The sequence below is a fragment of the Gallinula chloropus genome (assembly GCF_964237585.1).
Source record: "Gallinula chloropus genome assembly, chromosome: 3".
Lineage (NCBI taxonomy): Eukaryota > Metazoa > Chordata > Aves > Gruiformes > Rallidae > Gallinula > Gallinula chloropus.
Window position 1 is genome coordinate 90,711,217 of NC_140087.1, and position 20,649 is coordinate 90,731,865.

Sequence of the window (20,649 nt, forward strand, 5' to 3'; positions counted from 1 at the left end):
GTAGCTCGGTGCCCTCAGTAGGTGGCAGTGGCGTCCCGCAGCGGGGAGGGGTGCGCGGAGCCCCCCCGATCGCCCGCCCGCGGGGAGGCGGCCGCCCCGCGGGGCTCCGCGGAGCCTCTGCTGAGGGTACCGGGGAGCGGCATCGCAGGCGGATTGGCAGGGCATGTCCTTCTCTTCCTCCCCGCCCCCCTCCCGCAGGCAGTGTCGCTCTTTTAATAAATGTTAAGTCTTCCCTCGCATTCAAAGACAAAAGATGCAATCAGAAAAAACCCCCAAAACCCACAACAGCCTACCCCTCCAAAAAAGCCTCCACAACCTGCCAAAAAGAAACCCAGAAATATTGATCCCAAATCTGCGTGGTCCCTTCACCATCACAGCTGTGGCTGGACTCGCATGTAGATGCTGGTAGAAACACTACGGTGAAAACTACATCTTTCCGTTACCTTTGCTCAAGCGAATTTAAATGTTGTCACAATTAAAAGCTTCTGTGGCTCCTTAGACAGTAATCTCAAAATCTGGCCAGTCCTGAGCTGTTCCCTGAAGGAAGCAGATGCATAAGAAAGTGTCCATGTAAAACTACGAGGAAGCAATTAAATTTCAGACAGGATGATCCCTCTTTACTTTGCCACGATACTAATCACCTGAACATGTTGGGTTAATACAGGCAGCCACGGTAAACGGTGTCTGTGCTTATTTTCTATTTTTTTGAGGTATTTTATAAGTTTGTGTAATATAATTTTTTTATTGTATGTTAAATGTTTCAAAATAGCCTTAAATTAAATGTATCGCTTTTAAAAATGATCGTCATAAGTGATTACATATTAAGAGGACTAGGGTTTGCAAGAAGAATTGTTGAATGGAGTTTGTTTAATTAGTGCTCATCTAAATAAGGGTAGTTAAGATGCTGATCCAGACTCTGTTCCTCATTGTGTCTGTGCTAACTCTGGTGGAATGACATCAGTAATGAATGCTGCTCATTGGTTTTGGTTATTTTAGGGTTTTGTAGAACACACGTGGTTCTCCAGTTAAAGAGAGAATAAAGCAAGAGTTAAAGAGTATTGTATTTTTTATGTTCTATTTATTTGCTAGTACCTGCTCATAAATTATGAAACTAAGTATTTTTTATATGTTGGGCTTATTTGCATATTTTGCCTGACGGTTTTTCTGTTTATTTTCAGGAGCTGTGTATCCACAACTTCAAACTGCAGCAATTTGGTGCGCTAGCTAGACAATGATCTCAAGTGGGACTCCAATTTCTTGAAAGCAATGGTGGGCCTTGCGGTTTGGGGCTTCGACAACAAGGAAATAATACATTTTCTGAGGGAGGAAGAGTATGTTTATCTTTATTGACAAGAGCTTCAAAAGCCTATCTCTGCAGCCCGGAGAGGCACGGTGATTGACAGTTCCTCTTCACCTTGCCCACTGATGATGAGTCATCTCGAGATAGAAGAGGAAGTGAGCGGGAAGCGGAGAAAGGAAGGAGGCCCAGGCTGGGTAGTTCTGGGGTCCCTCTGAGGTTCTGCGCGCTCCACCAGAGGAGACCTGCCCGTGCGCTGGTTTCCATGGCTGCGCTGCTCTGTGTACCTCCCGTAGCATTCACAACTTTTCGGTATTGTTCTAATTGCTTCCCATTGGAGAACTTTCCCGGGCTTTTGCTCTTTTGAAGTCAGGTTCTATCCCTGGCCCTAAGTCTTCTCAAACTGATTACTGCAATCTTTTCTGCCGGGGTTCTTTTTTCATTAAAATGCATGCTCTCGTGAAAGAGGATGGTACAAAGGCAGCAGAAGAGTAGAAGCCTGACTGGTGTTAGGCTGTGGAAACACAAAGTCCTACACATTTTCCATGCTACGCTTACCAGCTGTCAAACTGTTGCACTAGATCAGATGGTTGCTGTTTCTTAAGATGAAATCTGCAGCTTACAGATCTCTTGAAACACATGTAACCGCAAGTAAAAAACCCCCACTATTTTGAGTTATCAAGTTAAGATTATTAATATGTTTATTAATTATTCTCCTGCCAAAATAGCATTTAAAAGACCATTCTCATCTATTTATTGTTATTTTAAATGGAGCCTTACCTTATGCACTTTTACCACTGGCATATAGGAAATGCGGTCCTCCTAGACTTTGACTTTCAATTGTCCCTATAACTGTGGGTACCTACTCCAGTCACCAGAATCATGCGTCATATATTCTTTTTTGACATAGATATTCCCTTTTATGGTTGCCACAGATGGTGGCAGGAGAGGTGCTCCAGCCCTCTGAGGATCTTTCTGTCCCTCCTCTGGATTTGCCTCAACAATATTTGGAAGGTTACTGCTATCATCTTTAAGAATATTTAAAATCCCATTGTTAAGCACATCTACTCTTCCTTCATATTCAAACCCTTCACAGTTTCCTTCTGTCTTCAGTCATTACCACAGATGGAGAGGACAGTGCTCACAGTCAGGGTAACTGACACCAGTGGATGCTGCTTAGTCAGTGAGATGTTTTGTACATTTGTCACTGTGTAAAATACATCTATTTTAATGCATGACTAAGATTAAAAAATATATTACCACAGGGTAAATCAATTAAATGTTCTTATTTTTATAATAAGTATGCATTTCTAATGGAACATTTTGTAGCATCTTGTTTATTGCTCTACAGTGCTAACAAACATCTGTTATTATACACAACCAATCAAAATCTGACTCAGTTACCCTGCGGATAATTATAAAATGCCTTAAAATTTTTAATTGTGAAGCACTCGAGCACCACTTTTAAAAAAACCCCAGCAACCCCGAATTGAAGTGTACGAATAGAAAATGCAAGATGACAAGGAATGGATTAAACCCATATTGAAAGCAACTTATGCTGCTATTTTGTTGCAAAATATTAAGGGCTGAAGTACTATCTGCTGAGGCTCTCCTCACTTGTGTGACATTCCTTTCTCCTCCAGTGGATGTTGACACTCCCTTCCTCTCTCCACCAAAGTAATTTATCTACTTACTGACTGATATTTGAAATCCCACAAACACCTTGTCAATAAGTGAACAAACCAAGGTCCCTGCACTGCTTTTCTCTTTGTTTGTCCCTTTTCCCACCTGAAAAATGGCTTAAGCCATGTGGCTGGAGCAGGAAGCAGGGGGATTCACCTGTCTCACGGTTTTGGGGAGGTAGGATAAAATGCCCATGTAGATTACATGGAGTGTGCAGACATGGGGTAAAATGTGCCTCTGGCTCAGGGTTTTGGTCAGGAGATGGCCCTGTTATCTTACTGTGCATTGGATGCTCAGAAACCTCTGCCTCAGCTGCCTTAAGTCATACATTGAATCCACATTCCTCTGAACAACAAGGGAGCATTAACTTTCAATGGGTCAGTAGCAACTATTGGCTAGGCAGCACCTCTGACCATTCAGCCAGTTGAGAATATGGACCTGGGGACTCGTTTCTGGCCAGCTCGTTGGCAGGCTCCTGGGATATAAGGTTATAATTATTGTGGAGATATTACTGAGCCATTGCTTTTGTTCCAAACCTCAGTGTAACATAACATGCATAGCACCTATATCTTTAAAATATCTTGTTTCATGTTTATTTTTCCAGTGACTTAGTGTTCCTTATTAAGTTGCTAGTTACATGTATGAGAGATGGGCGAATTTAGTTTTCAGAGCACAAACCTGTCAATCCAATGGGATATTTCTCCAGCTTTTCATCTCTGGAGATGTAGCTCTATACATAGTCCATATAAACACCTGTACCACAGTTGTTTTTTATCATTCTGGTAGGACTACATAGTATTAAAAATCAAAACTAAACATGGAATGAGTTATGGTATAGGCAGGGTTTGTAGCCTCTCCCCACATTTGCTCCAGTAAGGCTTGACATTAGAGAAAGATTATGAAAACCAGAATTCGACTACATTTATGGCATCACGTGGGAAATCTTTCCAATACCTGAGTATTATTATTAGTATAATGTAGCAGAACTGTTATAAACAGCAAGTCATATAAAAGTTTTTAATTAGTTCTGCTGATAGTTTTCAGTCCTGTACTATAAACTTCTTCTAAAGTGGAATTTAACTGCACCACCCAAACGGTATGAATTCCACTCACCAAAAAAAAAAAAAAAGAAAGAAAAAGAGAAAAGATAGACATTTCACTTGCTCTCTAGTTTTTTTTATTGTGCTTTATAATGGCTGCTTGAATTATTGATGCAAGACCTTACATGCATGTATTATTATATTATGGATACTGTCAGAACTGTGTTTACTTAGCTACGCTATTGGAAAAAATAGTGAAAGGAGAGAAATTTGCCATATACCTCATAATGAACAGAAATGAAGGAAAACATAGAGATTATCTCAATTTGTTTATATATTTGGTTTTACATAACACATTTTAAATCATTCTGTTTTTCCCAATGGTAAGCTGATACTCAGCCTAAGGATAAACTATTCTGAGGACAGAACCAGGAAGAATTGTGTTACAGACCAGCACTGTGCGAGGCTGGATTTATCCCATCTGTCAGTCATTAGGGATTTTCAACAAGTCCTGAACATCTGCTTATTGTCTGATGACAGAAGGGCACAGGGGCTTGCACAACCATGAATCACTTTGGGAAACCCTGCAGTGGGTGCAGACATGCTCAGCACGTCAGCAACTTCTATTTCCCCTGACCAGGAGCCTACTTTGGGTGGGCAGACTCACCCAAGCCATTTCTTTCCTGCGAGAAATGTCCCAGTGATGGCACTGTCTGCCATTCCTCACCTCCGGAAGCTCTGCTGGTTGTCCTACCTTGGCATGCCATCCTGTCCCCTTGACCATTCACTGTGAATGTAAGCAGCTGCTGCAGCAAGGGGGACAGCGTGGCTGTCAGATTTTTAACAGCCAGGAAACACGCGAGTCTGGTTCTCATTTTTAGATGCTGCACATAGGACTTTTCATTGCTGGCTGCAGGCGTAGGTCTAGGAGGGCATAATCACAACATCAAGCAGAACATCTATATCCTGTTTGTCTCATACCCATGGTCGTTGTCTGCACTGGACTGAGCTGACTCAGAGGTGTTTCCACAGAAGCATCTTTGAAAGCATTCAGGAGGGAGAAAATAAGTGCACGTCACATTGGTACTTAAAACTGTTCTTAGAGCTGCTCTTTCACCAACTCTGTCTTACACCTCCTTGCTTTTGTATGGGAGAGGTGAGGTAGCAAGTTCTGCCAGAAGCTGAGCTGGCAGTCTTTCATCTCCCTTACTCCTGACTGGCATCAGACCTGGTCTGGGCACTTGTCTGAGCAGCACATGATGATGCCAGGTGCAAAACAGAAGCAGGCTGGGTGACAGCCTGCACCACAATCTGTCGTTACCATGGCCAAGGAGCCAGGAGACCTCAGTCTCTTTGGGAAGTCTGATCCCTGGCAAATCATAGAATCACAGAATCATAGAATGGCATGGGTTGGAAGGGACCTCAAGGATCATAGAGTTCCAACCCCCCTGACACAGGCAGGGCCACCAACCTCAGGCCTGGATCTACACAAGGTTGCCCAGGGCCCCATCCAACCTGGCCTTGAACGCTTCCAGGGACGGGGCATCCCGTTCTACCTCTCAAATGTATAATCTTGCCATCCTGTTTGTTTATTTTGCCTCCATTTTTAGAAAGACATCCTTAAATTTGACCTATTTCTGCTTCTGTCTCAAGGACAACTTGGGGAACAACGACAGACAACCACTCTGAGATAGCTAAGCCTCATTTTGCACAAGCCAAGGACTGCTGCACGGTTTGCAGGAAATCTTGAAAGAAAAAAGCAAGGCTCAAACCTTTCTCAGGTTTCAAAGGCTTAATTTTCCATCATGCAAGGGTGGATGCTGGTTGTTTAAAGAAAATCCTCAGAGGATATGTTATCTCTGTCTCAGCTCTACTCTTCAAAAATCTGCAAAATGGACTCGTCAGAGAGAAGTGCAGGTCTCCAGATTTCCAATTAACACTCCAAAAGTGCTTGGATAGCTGCTTCTCTTAAAGCTTTCATGTTTGTCCACACTTGCAGGGTAGACATCAGTGTGGAGAGTTACTATAGGCTGTTTTACTTGTAACTTTGGTAACGTCTGGTCTGTAACTCAAAGAAAAGGTAGAACTACATGGAGAAGGAAAATGCTACCAGAACTTTGAGTTTTCTAGAAACAGTTTTATCCCAGTTCAAGAAAACTTCAATATTACAGTGTTCTGCAAAATGAAAAATATCTTGTTTCAGATGGATCGATTCTTTCCAATTTAGATTTTTTTTACACATCTCACATATGTCTGTATGAAACAGAAGAATCAAAGTAAAACGCCATTTCAAAAAGGGAAGTATAAGACTTTCATTTAAAGATGTCAAAATGAGCTATTTTGACATTGCCAGAGCCTTTCATCCTAGCTTTTCCTCACATAAATGAAATTTCAGTAAAAAAGACATGACTTCATAGAGCATTTAGAGAGCTACACTGTTTTAATGAAAACATGTTCTGCTAGTGGTTTGATTATCAACTGTAATCAAAATAATAGAAGGTTTGTTTTTGTTAAAATAAAAAAAAGAGGCTCTTAGGTAATAATAAGGTACAGCAGCACTCAGTTAACTGGCATAGACTGTATAATAGCATCTACTTCAGGATTTAGCTCTCAAAGAGTCATTTATATTATCCATCAGTCACTGATTTTCCACGTACAAAAGGTAAATCCTCTTGACATTCTTCAGCACTGGTAGGTGGCAAACAAATATTAGTCTGAATTTTTAATGACTTTTTTTAATAAGAAAAATTTCCTACTTCTGAGATAAGCTGCTTCACTATACTTTCTTTTTTTTCCCCCAGTTGATTTTACTTGAATTTTGCAATCTATTTATAGTAATGCATGCATCTTATTCCAGTGAATTTGATGGAACTAAGAGAGCTGCCTGCATATTTGAAGGATAAGGATTTTAATGATTGAAGGACTTCAATGCTTTTGGTCTAGCAGGCAATTATTCTTAATGAAAACTGTTTTCTAGTTAGAGAAAAAACCAACTCCCTGGTAATAGGCACCTTCTCATACCGTGATTTAGAAATACAACGAATTGGCAAATAGCATTACGCTATATTAAGTAATCTGCTTTATCTTATTAGGTCTGTTATCATACCTGATTTTCAATTTTGATTTGGAAGTATGAAGGACATCAAGATCAGCTATAGGCTCCACTTGCTCAATTGTGAAAATAAACAACAGGGAAAAAAAGTCTGTTTTCTCATGCCATGAAACATCTTGCTGAATACATGACACCTCACTAATGCAATTGACATTAAACAGCACATTAGGCTACTATAATTACAGGGATCTCACTGCATCAAAATGTGTCTTAATTAGTCTTATTGTGTAGGCTTTTTTCCCCATATATTAGTTTTCTTATCAATGAGAAACAAAATGGAAAAAAAACCCCAATACACCAGTGTTCAAAATCCAAGTTCTGGAAACTCCTGCTAATAAGAAGGGGGACAGATATTAATAGAACTTCTTCAGACAGTAAAATCTCTTCAAATTTAAGCCTAGTTCATCCCGTTAACAAAAGAATGGATTCAAATCTGTACCAGACATTTCTGGAAAAAACCCAAACTAGCCATCAATTGAAAGGTTAATAAAAATCAGGAAAGACATTTAAGCTTTCTTTTTTGCTAGTTCCAGTGTTGTCTACTTTTAATGAGTACTATGTGAGCAGGTTTTAAAGGGTGAAGAAAAAACATAAGCTTAGTTTCTTCTATGTCATGAGTGGTCTTTCCTGACTATTGATTCAAGGAAAACATTCACTCTCACCTAGCTATGAGATATGAGCAAGACAAAATTACACGGAGAAGTACTCCATTAAAAATTTCCTGAGGTCATCTTCAACTTAGGCCAAAATACAAACCCCTCTAATTTTTGTATGTGAAAATCTAAGGTGTGGAACAACAAGTTAAGATGAGGGCAACACTCATTTGTTTCTTAGGCTACCCTGTTAATCTTCCTGCATGAAAAAAATGTTCATTTCCAATATTTTCTCATAATTCCACTGATCTTTTTTCTGCTGTAGTGATGGTAAACTTTGTTGGGTCTGGTGCCAAGTTTATTTTAAAAAGCAGTGTAACTTTCTGTCAGCGATTCCCATCCAAATCCCGGCTGATGCCAAATCTGACACCAGTTCTCCACAGCTTTTCCACACTAAACAACTAATGAATTCTGAAAATATTTAAATATTAGTGAAAGATGTGTTTATCCATTGCAATGCAACTTCCGCTTCCTAAACATCCATGTCTTTCCCCAAACACACCGGTGGACTTGTTGGTGACTATCCCTTCCACCCCCCCAACAGAAAAGCACCACTGTCAACCACAGAGGACTGGAGGCTGTGGGCTGGCTCCCTGCCTGCACCACCTCTGATTTGGTGGAAACTATAGTTGCCTCTTATTTCCAAGCACAGAAGAAAGGAAGAGCTTTGACAGAAGCTTATCCTCCTCCTCCTTCTTCTCCTTTTCTCCTATTTCCATCTCCAGCCAGAAGGCATCTCCTTGCTGATGAGCCTGGTGACCTTGGAGTGGCTGAGTATGTGGACATACTCCCTGCTTTGATCAGGACAGGGGAAATACAGTGGTGTAGACTTGTTCATGTCAGATCCTGACTGCCAGCCACATCATGCTGGTGGTGGTGGGGGAGGACCTGGCTTGGGACCTAGCTGTGCACCAGGAGTTGGCAGCTGTGTTTTCTCTTTCCTTCTGCAGAAGGAAAGCTAAAAGGTGTTGTGTCATCTGAGAAAGCTTCTGTGTCATCTCCAGCTGGGAACAGTGTCCTCTGCTTGCTGCCAATGTGCTGAAAACTGGCACAAGGGATAAAGATTGCTCGAGAGGTATTTTCTTGGCAGTGTGTCCTCAGTCAGGCCTTCAGTGAAATAGCTCTGAGGGCAAAGGGAGTTCCTTAAACATTTCTGTTCCCACAGATTGTCCAGGCTCGTCCCAGAACTGTCACTGGTTGTGGGTGCTGGGAAATACCATGAGCCTTGCAGGTCTTTTTTGCAGAGGATGGCAACGATTTAATGAACAGGCACACAAGGATGTGTGACTGGAAGGAGGCGGGGCCTGTGCACGACCTACCACCACCTCGTAGACATAACGCAGCCTCTGTGTAGTGATGCTTCTGCCAAGAGGTTTGAGTCCCTGCTACTGTGCACCCGAGGGAACTGATCACCAGCCTGATGACAGTGGCATCTTGTAGATGCCCTGCCTGTGGACAGCATCTAGCTACAAAACATGTTAGAGAAATGTCAGTTTGGGAGGTTATCACTCCTCTTTTTAAATCATTGAACGATAATCAGCAGTGATTCAGAGGTTGGTTTTGACATTTATCTGGAATTCCGTGATGCCTTTTATATCCTGTATACATTGCAGATATATACATTTTATACATTATAATTTAGGGTATGCACACGTTATTTTATATATATAATGTGTGTAGAGATTAGCATTAGTTCTCTTGTTAAAAATACATACGTCCTTTTTATTTAAAAAGGATGGAGAGTATAATCAAATGTCAGACTGAAAAACCCACATGGTGAGGGGATGCTGTGTAATCCACAGTCTCTGTTCTGTGGCAGGTGACTTCAAGGGGCTGCCAGAGGAATTCCATGACGTGCAATAAAATTGGCTGTGCAATTTAAGAGTTTCCTGCCTAGGGAGGGAGTTCAATTTGGATTTTGAATTTCTTACTTGAAGTGCATTCTCCAACACATAGTATTGATGGGTTTGTATTGGAAATCTTTTGTTTGGAGTTGTTAGCAAGGCTTACTAACAGACAACCCCTCTGGACTCAGACAGCCCATTTGCACATCAACCTGATGAGCAGGCCAGCTGATGAAGGCACTGGCTTGTCCCGGAACAGCAGCCAGGTCGAAGTTGACTTTTTCTCCAAGGTTTCTGTGCTTCTTTTGAATTAGCTCTAGCTGCCAGGCTAGCTCTGAATTGGGATGCCAAGCAGAAGAGGATCCCCTCACCTCCTCTCATCCCAAATAAATTCTTGTATTGGTTTCTTTTCTGTTGAGAGGCTGCCACCAGTTGGATGTAGCTCCTTCTTCCAGGTAGAAGCCCGTGTGAATGTCTTGGGCATCCTCATGCCCTTGCTGCAGGAACAGGACCCCAGTGTTCTCACCTCTTATGGAAAAAAATTGTGTGCTGGCTTTACATTTTCCTTTTTGACCAGTATCTGGGATGCATTACACCAGTCTGAAACTTATATTTGAACTCTTTTTTTAATGGGTACTCAGAAAATATCAGATGTCAGTCCTCATCAGCTTAATCTCAATGCATTTTGCTGCTTTCCTCTGGACTTTGAACCTCTGTTTGCTAGGGCTTATCTGTGCTATGAAAACTTTCTAGTTTTTGCATCAAGAAGGTAATTAATGACTAAACTCTGGTAGTCTTCATTTATGAAGAGTAAGTCCTTACCTCATGGACCGTTGCAACATTTTTAGAATAAAGAAATGCTCGATATGGGAATTCTTCATTCTGCTGAATCGAACAGCAAAATATCCATCTGTTTCAAGAGGTGGGATTTCATCCAGCTTGACAAAAGGGTACGATACTGTGGTGCTAAGCTGTAAGAAGATATTTCAAGTTAAAATATTTGAAGTGTGTGATTGCCTAAATCCTGGTTACTTCTCATGAAGGAGAACTAAAATTTTACTTAAAGCAGAAAATTGGGAACCACTGTAAGGGATACCTTGGTACAATTTTTTTTTTTTTTTTAGTGGGATGTATTACTTCTCCAAAGAAATTATGTCTAGTGTTTGCCAGAGATTCCCTCCAGCTCCCATGGCAGCAAAAATGTCAGTGCCCTGCATCAGCAGAAATGGGAAATGTTGCAGGATCTGTCACACACAGCTTTGGAGCAGGATAACTACAGTAGATTAAGGAACTTAACTTTGCAATATTTACTGGGTACCACATGATATAGATGATTTTTCCCTCCTTTTTCTTCTCTTCCCTCTCATTCTTTGAAGGCATTTAGCAATAAGCTAGTGCTGGGAATGTTTTATGGGGTGCTTTGCTTATACAAAATATATTTTTACAGCTTTTCTGTTGAAAGTAATAACAAGATCAATGTGGTTTCAAAACAAACCTACAATGCCTGCTCTGAAGGAAAAAGATTTACCTGAGGAATTTCTGTTTGCATGACTTTACAGTGTCTTCTGGATGTTAACACTGCACCACCTATAGTAATTTTCTGTAGGTGAAACAGAGGGTTCTCCTCTTCTGTGTTTCAGGGGAAGTTTTTTCAGAATTTCTGTTTTGTTTGTGTCTAACTCAAAGAGAGGTTAATCAAAACCTTCTAAAATGTAATTGAGTGCAGTTTGAAAAAAAAAAAAAAAGGAGATAGAATGGCATGAGAGATCTTCCGGAAGCCATAAAGAGGAGAAAACAGTCTTCAAAGATTGTTTTTCAAGTGTTGTCAACAAAATATTTGTGAAAAAAAATATATAAAGCTAGGGCTGGTCACCACAATTACTTTCTAGTTTTCCACTAAGAAACTCACCACAAATTAAATTGATAGAAATTGAGGTACGTGTTTCTTGCCCCAGGAGGAATCTGTAGCTTAGTAATGTATTAAATTTATAGTGCTTAGAGTGTTTTTCCTGACCTAGGTGATATTGTAGGTCTTTTCATAGAGTGGAATTGCAGATGAACTGGCTGGTAGTTTCATCTTAACATTTAGAAAGGACAATCGCAGTGTTTAGAAGTTTTGCAGCGACTAAAATCCTGAAGTAGGTAATCATTCCTCCTAGGATGAGGAATAGGGTTATGATACTTATTTCTGCAGCTCCTTCAGAAGGTACATGTTGGGTTTTACTCAACAATTAGTACTTGCATTGCATCCAGGTCAGTAGGTACAATAAACAATCAGATTTTCTATTTAATATTGAGCTTTCTTGTTTCTCCTCAAACCTGTACACATAGGTACAGTGCTTTCAGTAACTCAGTAAATTTCCCCGAAAGACATCATTTGATACCCTCAAGAGTACAGACAGGAGCTGACATAAAGCTGGTCTTACAATGTAAATAAATATCACCCATCTGCAAACATCAGCAATGTAAGGACTGGATGTTTTCCACCAATAATAGTGGACTGTCTGAACTGCTTATTAAAAAAAAAGAGTCCAAAACCAGTCTGATTTTGCTCTTATAATTTTGGGGAGAAATATACTTTACAAGTTGTTCAACAATATCTTAATGTTTCTCTCTTGTCTTTGTAGCTCTCCTTTCTCCTGCTTTGCTCTTCATACCCACATCATCCTGTGCTTCTTTCATCTACTTATAAATAATCCCAGCCAACAAAAAAGAGTATAAATAAATCTAATAACGGTCACAACACAGTCACATATCAACATGATTTTGTTGGGAAGGACGCTAACTGAATAATCAGCTTCACATTTCAGGTTGTACTGTCAGAACTTCTTGAATTCCACAACATCAGTTGCAGGGGTGTCAGTGGATGCTGACTGCCACACTTCATGGGCAGCCACAGGGAAGGGACTTTAACTCTGCCCGGGCCAGTGCTTTCAGCTATTCAGCAGCACATACTTTCACATGCCCAGCACCAATAGGTCTCACCTTAGCAATGCTCTGAAGGAATCTCTTTCCTACAACTCCTTCTCTTTCTCTATATGAAGCAAGAGTCTCACTCCTGGTGTGTTAAGGAAAAAAGCCATCCAAGTCCGACTCTTTGCAGAAAACTATGTTAGCTGGGATTCAATGTTAGGAGGCCATCTGCACTTTTCCATGAAAATAAATCCACAATGCAGAGAAGGTAAGGCATTGTGATTTTCAGAGTTTGTTCTGCTGCATAAATTTCTACAGAAAAACATCTTTCCAGTACTAATGTGGTGATAATTTGACATTCATATAGCGTGTTGCATATTGAATAGATGTGGGTGATTTTAAAAAGCAGTTTTCAAGATTCCCCTGGAAAAAAATGAAGCTGTTAGAAAGTATTTAGTCTGTTCACTTTCCTTAAGACATTTTCTATGGAAATAGGAGAAATTGTTTAGATCTTTGGGAATGAAAATGTGTTGTTGAGGCATTATCTCTATTGACTTAGTCATAATTATATCCTTAAAATACATGGCTGAACCATATATAGTCAGGTGAAGGCTTTGGCTTATAACACCCGAAATGTGGTCATATTTTAGGGTGTCCAAATAGTTCATTTTAAGAGAGAATGTGCAACAAAAAGGTCAGGAGATATGATGCCAAGCATTTTATAATTACTTAGAGATCGAACCTTAAATTAAAGTTTTGTGGGAGCTTCACTGAGCCCTCCCATCCTTTTGTGCCAAAATTCAGGTTTCAGTGAAAAGCGCTATTTGAAATTTTAATTTTCAATATGTTTTGAACAGTTAGCATACATTTCTTCGCAGGTTTAGGTATCCCAGTCCTACAGCCTCGCTGAAGTAGGTAGCATGATTCTTTACCCAGGAAGTAATGTCAGAAAACTAAATTGAAAGATCATTTGTGCAGGGACTCTATTGGTTTTTTGGGTTTTTTTTACTAAAGACTTAGAGAAGTTTCAGCTTTACAGAAGAAGGATGGATGCTTCATGGTCCACTTGTGCTCTCCAACTGTTGCTTGAGGATGTAGCACATTCTCACAGGCCTACATGTTGCAGATCAGCCTCAGGCTCTTGGGTCAGCCTGTGCGTGTGGATTAGTCCCTACTCTGCTTTTGCTTGGTATCCTGAAGAGCAAAGCATGCCTGTGGTGGATCTTTGAATGCCCATAATATTTCCAGCTCCTGCACCTGGCCCGTACCCCTTGCTTAGCACTTGGCAGCCCCCCATGAACCCTGCAATCACGCCAAGAGTCCAGACACATCGGTGCCCCCTGCACACTGGCACCATCTGTTTAGCACGTGTGGCAGTGAGGCATTACCTGTTAACACTGCCCTGACACCTTCGCCATCACTGTCTCTGCACGCCCGATGCATGCTGCTGTGTCTGCTGGTGAGGCCTCTGCCTTCCCAGAGGTGCTAATGCTCCCCCAGATCTGCCTCCAGGGATGGCAATGCTGCTGAGCTGCATGAAGAGTATGAGAACTCTTGATGGCTGAGAACAAGAAGGACACGGAGCCTGCAAGGGCCTTGTGCTCATCATGGGTTGTGTGGGCAAAGCTTCCACAGGCTAGTTTTATAGCCCACCTGCCACCCAGCACCTGCATGCCCAAGAAAATCCATTTCATTTGAAAAGAGGGCAATTGTGCAATGCCTGTGGCACACCGCTGACTGAGGAGTGGTTTCTTGTTAACCCAGCACTACACATGAGTTGCACCATATACTCTTTATGAAAGTGAAAAATATATGTGGGGTGACACGCAGCATCAGACAGCGCCTCCAGAAGCCGATGTGAGCTGAGCCCTGTTGACTAGAATGCAAGCCTGGCACCTAGCTTGCATATAGACTCCTACATTTAGCTACCTAAATTCAGGTGTCTTAATCCTACCTCTTTGGGCTGGGAATCAGTTACCCAAATGTAGACATTTAGCACAGTTTCAAGGGCCACAGACTTGAAATGCTCTGGGGCATTGGAGCCATCTGAGCCATCTGATATCTCAAATTACATGATATGTTTATATTTAAGTATCATTTGCTGTCTCCAGCTCAAAGTCTGAGAAAAGAAGGGCACAAACACTTTCTTATCCACTCCAACCGTTTCTCAGAAAAACTGCAGTCTCTTTGAGTTCATCACAAGTTTAAAAGAAGGCACATGCGTAAAATCTAAGAGGGATCACAGTTACTGGAAAAAAAATTGTAAAGATGGAGAGAATTAACACACAGTACCAACAAAACCTTAAGTTGCATTTTTAGAGGTGAGAAAAGACAAAATTCTGATACAAAATAATGCCTTCAGGGATAAAGAACTTTTACAACTTAAAACAAAAGTTTCAACAAGATCACAATGACAAATACACTAGGGAGGAAATTTATATTAAAGTCATAAATAAGACTCTCTAAATGCTAGAAGTGACAGAGAGAAGAAAAAACTGCAAGGCTTTATAGTCAGAGTAGTTTTCTGTACTTGGGAAATGTAGATTATTTTCAGTATAAACAAATAAAAAAAGATTTAAATTCCAGGGAAAATAATTCTTGGTGAGCTACAGGATTCAAAATTATACATTAAAAAGTAAGTTTAAAAATATGGGAGATCTATACAAGATATCACACTTGTTTAAAATCATGCTGCGGTTAATTTCTGGATCCCCACCAACTGATGTTAGTTTTCACTTCTATATACAACTGTAGTAATGATAAAACTACCCCCAAAACCAAAAAGTGACCCTTTGTAGTTACTAAGAGAGAGGCCAGACTTATGCCTCAATACAGGAAGGATATCCAGGTGTCAGAGGTAAGTTCTTATTTTCAGTGGGACAGTGAAAAAGATTTTATAGATCAGTGATAAGTGTACTTGCCTACCTGGGCAAGAGCCTAAAGCCTGCTGTAGTTTTACTTCTGAAAACCTAATGTTCATCAGACATTGGAGCCTTGTATCCCTTTTTCTGCTGGGATGCCCCAATTTCACCAGGCACAAGGACTTCATCCTGACTGCATAGTGAATTCTTCCAAGCAAGTGGAACAAGACCAGGGGGAATATAGATATTTCCACCCTGCCCCACGCAGTTGTTTGTGATGGCCTCAGCCATCAAATTTCTCGTGCAGATGTCCAATGCCAGGGATAATCACCAAAGTGCTGAACAAGGGAGGGTGATGGAAACTAATGGGTCTGCATCCATTATCTGTCCTTGCTACATTTTTTGTGGAGTCTGATCAGTCAGTCATTCCCTGGGCAAACCTGCTCACCTGCAGTGCACCTCATGCAGGGGTCCAGTGGGGTGGTGTTGTGGTTTTGCCCCAGCTGGGAGCCAAGCACTGTGCAGCCACTTCTTCTTTAAAAGGGGGGAGAGGGGGGGAAGCTGAGGAAGGAGAAAGAGGGAAGGAAAAGGGAAAATAAACAAAACCAAGGAACTAAAACCTCATGGGTTGGGATAAGGATAGTTTACTAGAATAGCAGAAAGACAGATATAACAATAATAACAGGACTTGACAGCAAAATATATGAAACTGGTGATACACAATGCAGTTTCTCACCAAACCACACAATTCAGGCCGTGTAGCCCAGAGCCATCCCAAAAACCAGACTGTCCCCAAAACCGCGCATCCTGGAGCTGCCTGCTCCTCCTCCCATCAGCCCCCCTATATGCTGAGCATGACGTAATTGGCATGGAATACCCCCTTTGGCCAGTTCAAGTCACCTGTCCTGGCTGTGTCCCCCCCCCCTTCTCGTTAGTAGGGAAATATGAACAACTGAAAAAGTCCTTGATTGCTTGGCAACAACTAGAAACATCAGTGTGTTATCAGCACTGCTCTCATCATAACTCCCAAACATGGTATTCTATCCGCTATTAGAAAAGAAATTAACTCCATCCTAGCTGAAACCAGGACTGGTGGGTTTAAGAAAACGGCATTAGGTGTTCAGCACTTTGGGGCAGAGGGCTTCCAGGGACCTGTGATCTCTAACCCAGGATAAGACAGTAGCTGAAAAGCAGTTTTAAGGCTCTAAATTGTAGGGCCATTTGTAAACCCCTTTGTGATTGCAGTTTGAGACTCCTTCCTTAAAGTAAAAATGTAAATTGTGTATGAAACAGTAGTTTTGTCTAAATGCAAAGTGTCAAGTTGACAAGTAGCACCAGCTGGCCCAGCCTCATGGTGTGCAAGAGCATTGCACTTGACCAGCCAACACGTGCACTCAGAAACGTTGGGAGGGGAGAATGTCTCACCCTCTGGTCTTTGTTGGAATTTGTATGGCTGTAATTTTAGACGTTTCCAGAGAAGATCATGCCTGTTGCAAAGGATCAAAATCATTCCACAGAAGATGAAAATAGATTAAATAGTCAATGGATGAAATAGTCAATCAAACCTCAAAAGTGCATTGTTCCAAGATGCTGCCAGAAGCTGCAATTAGAGCAAGTGGGTTTTTTTTAAAGAGGCAGATGTTCGGACAATGATAGAATCACAGAATCACAGAATCATAGGGGTTGGAAGGGATCTCGAGAGATCATCGGGTCCAACCCCCTGCCAAAGCAGCTCCCTAGGACATATCACTCAGATAGGCGTCCAGACGGATCTTGAATATCCCCAGTGAAGGAGACTCCACCATGTCCCTGGGCAGCCTGTCCCAGGGCTCTGTCACCCCCACTGTGAAAAAGTTCTTCCGCATGTTGGTGCGGAACTTCCTGTGCTCCAACTTGCAGCCATTGCCCCTTGTCCTGTCCCCACAGACCACTGACAAGAGGCTGGCCAATTCCCCCTGCATCCCATACTTCAGATATTTATAAACATTAATAATGTCCCCCCTTAATCTTTTTTTCTCCACGCTGAACTGTCCCAGCTCACTCAGCCTTTCCTCATAAGGGAGATGCTCCAGGCCCTTAATCATCTTTGTAGCCCTTCTCTGGACTCTCTCCAGGAGATCCCTGTCTTTTTTATACCAGGGAGCCCAGAACTGGACACAATACTCCAGGTGGGGCCTGACCAGGGCAGAGTAAAGGGGGAGGATCACCTCCTTTGACTGGCTGGCCACACTCCTCCTGATGCACCCCAGGATCCCATTGGCTCTCTTAGCCACCAGGGCACACTGCTGGCTCATGGCCAACCTGCCATTAACCAGGACCCCCAGGTCCTTCTCCACAGAGCTCTTCTCCAGCAGGTCATCCCCCAGCCTGTACTGATACAAGCGGTTATTCCTCCCCAGGTGCAAGACTCTACACTTGCTTTTGTTGAATCTCATCTGGTTTCTCCCTGCCCAGCTCTCCAGCCTGTCCAGGTCTCTCTGGATGGCAGTGCAGTGTTCCTGCGTGTCAGCCACTCCTCCCAGCTTTGTATCATCGGGTACTTGCTGAGGGTGGATGCTATTCCCTCATCAAGGTTGTCAGTGAAGATATTAAACAGGACTGGACCCAACACTGAGCCCTGGGGAACACTGCTAGTCACAGGTCTCCAGTCAGATTCTGCTCCACTGATCACCACTCTCTGAGCTCAGTCCGACAGTCAATTCTCAACCCACCCCACTGTCTCATGCTCTCTCAGCTTTGCTATCAGGATGTCATGGGAGACAGTATCAAAAGCCTTGCTGAAGTCAAGGTAGATGACATCCACTGCTCTCCCTCCATCTACCTAGCTGGTCATGAGATCATAGAAGGCTATGAGATTGGTCGAGCACGATCTCCCCTTGGTGAATCCATGCTGACTACTCCTCATGACCTTCTTGTTTGGTGATGGCATCCAGAACAAGATGTTCCATAACCTTTCCAGGGACAGAAGTGAGGCTAATTGGTCTATAGTTGCTGGGATCCTCCTTCTTGCCCTTTTTACATGAACAGGAGGCCATTGTAGGGCACAATCAGCCACTAAGTTCACACCTGTGAGTTAGGAAAGTGTCTGTTATGTGAAACAGAAACAGTTAATTTCCAAGGGAGATATACGGAGAGAATCACACCCTCTCTAACTGTGAGCAGATCCAGCACAGGCAGCCATACCAGCACCTAGGACACAGTGTCTAAGAGCCATCTGTGCCTGGGGACTCCCAGCTGGCACTGCCTACAGAGCAGCACTGCACGCAGCCCCAGCCCTCATGGCAGCCCCGTGGTGCAGCAACAGCCCCAGACACACGTAGCATGCCTCTGGCCTGAGGGACCTTGTAGGACATTGGTGTGGGCTATAATCACTGAGCATCACTGCTGAGGAAGCTGGGAGGGTGCTTGCAGACCATGAAATTCAAAATGGTAAAGGGTGTCAGGCTGAAAAGATACTTAGTGGTTAGACTTATGGTAAGAAGGTTTTTCTCCACTCATAGGTAGTGTGGAGAGGCAGAATAGCTCCTGCTCCTCATGTCATTTGATGCCTGTTTTTTCTGCAAAAGCCAGAGGATGATTTTGGTTACAGTGGAGGGGTGCTGTATTGGAGCAGTGTTCATGGGTCAGTGTGGGAGAACTGACCATACTTTACCCAGAGAAACTGTGGATACCCCATCATTGGAAGTGTTCCTAGTCACATTGGATGGGACTTTGAGCTACCTGGTGTAGTGAAAGATGTCCTACACCTATACCAGGGGTTTGGACTAGATGACCATAAAGGTCCTGTCTAAACTAAATAATTTTGTGACTCCATATTTCAGTTCATCATGCTTAATCTTAATCAAAGAAAGCTTTATGAAAAGGAAAAATGTGATGCTGTGTGATGGAAGTTACATGACTGTCCTTTAGAAGTAGGAGCTGGTTCATATACTCTGCTAAGATGCTAGGGCAGGAAATGTGGGTCATTCAGGTCCAAGTTGGAGGAGAACATACACTGGGAACATATTCTTTCAACAACATCATTTGGTAGCTCAAAATTTAATTTTATTTCTATTTTGCTCTGTTAGGCAAGGAAGTTTATTGGAATATTATTTTTAAGGGACAGTACAGATTCCTGTCGATGCTTAAACAGCTGAGAGACTAAACCAATTTCCACTAAAAATCAGTCCTTTCTTTATTCACGTGTTTCTTCATAGATGTCAGAGTCTGTGGGATGAAATTACTCATGTTTTGAACTTTTCGAAAATGACAATTTTAGGGAAGTCTGAGCAATGGTAACTGAAAAAATCAGGAAAGCTAATGTTTTTGCAGTCAGTATATAGTAGTGTAGTATGGAGTTTATTTCACACATTGTGTTGCACAAACCATTGTGTAGCTAGTGATTTCGCATAATTTACTCCCTGAGTTTGCCCTATGCTGATTTTTATCCTGTCTGTGTCGCCACATCAGGGTGAAGCTTTGGAGAAACAGGTTTCAACACACTAAGAAATAAAAAAGAAGCAAAAAAACCTGAAAAAAGATTGACAGCTGAAACCTGCAGTTTTGAAGTTATGTAACGCTAACCAAGTCACATATTAAATGATAAAGTTTGCTTTAGGTGCAAGACAAAGCACATGAAGACTATTGTGCAATTCACAGAATTAATCCTTGGAGAAAGGCATCATATTTTCTCAAGGAAAGGAGACTGCCTCTCCAGTATGACATACAAAAAGAGTGACCCAGGACAGAAAAGTATACTAGAGCTCAAAATAAAATTCCACAAGTAAATAGCACAAAAAGTGCGTATCCTTTGCCAAACAGCACTGTGAATGCCAAGCATATGGAAAAAACCTTGGATGCACACTTCTGTGGTGTGTATGCACAGGAGGAACAACGAATACCACCGTATTGCTAGCTCAAACAAGCCTCACAGGACAGTGATGGAGCAGATGACAAAAGGACAGTCAGCCTGAGTGCTAATGGGACACATTACTCAACACAGTGAGAAGAGCAGAAGCCAAAATGGTGCCGAAAACAAACATATTTGCTCCAAGGGGAAAAAAGCAAACTCAACAATAACCTTATGGACAGAAGAAAACAGGCTGCCATGATCCAATGCTAATAATCAGGGAAGCGTTGTCACAGAGCTCAGCGGTGGCACCCCTTGTTTGCCTGGGGACCCGTGAGACAGGGAAGCTCACGATGGGTGGCAGCTCAGCCAGATGTTCCTCTGGGTGTGGGGCTCTTGCCTGTGGGGTCTTTTGCTG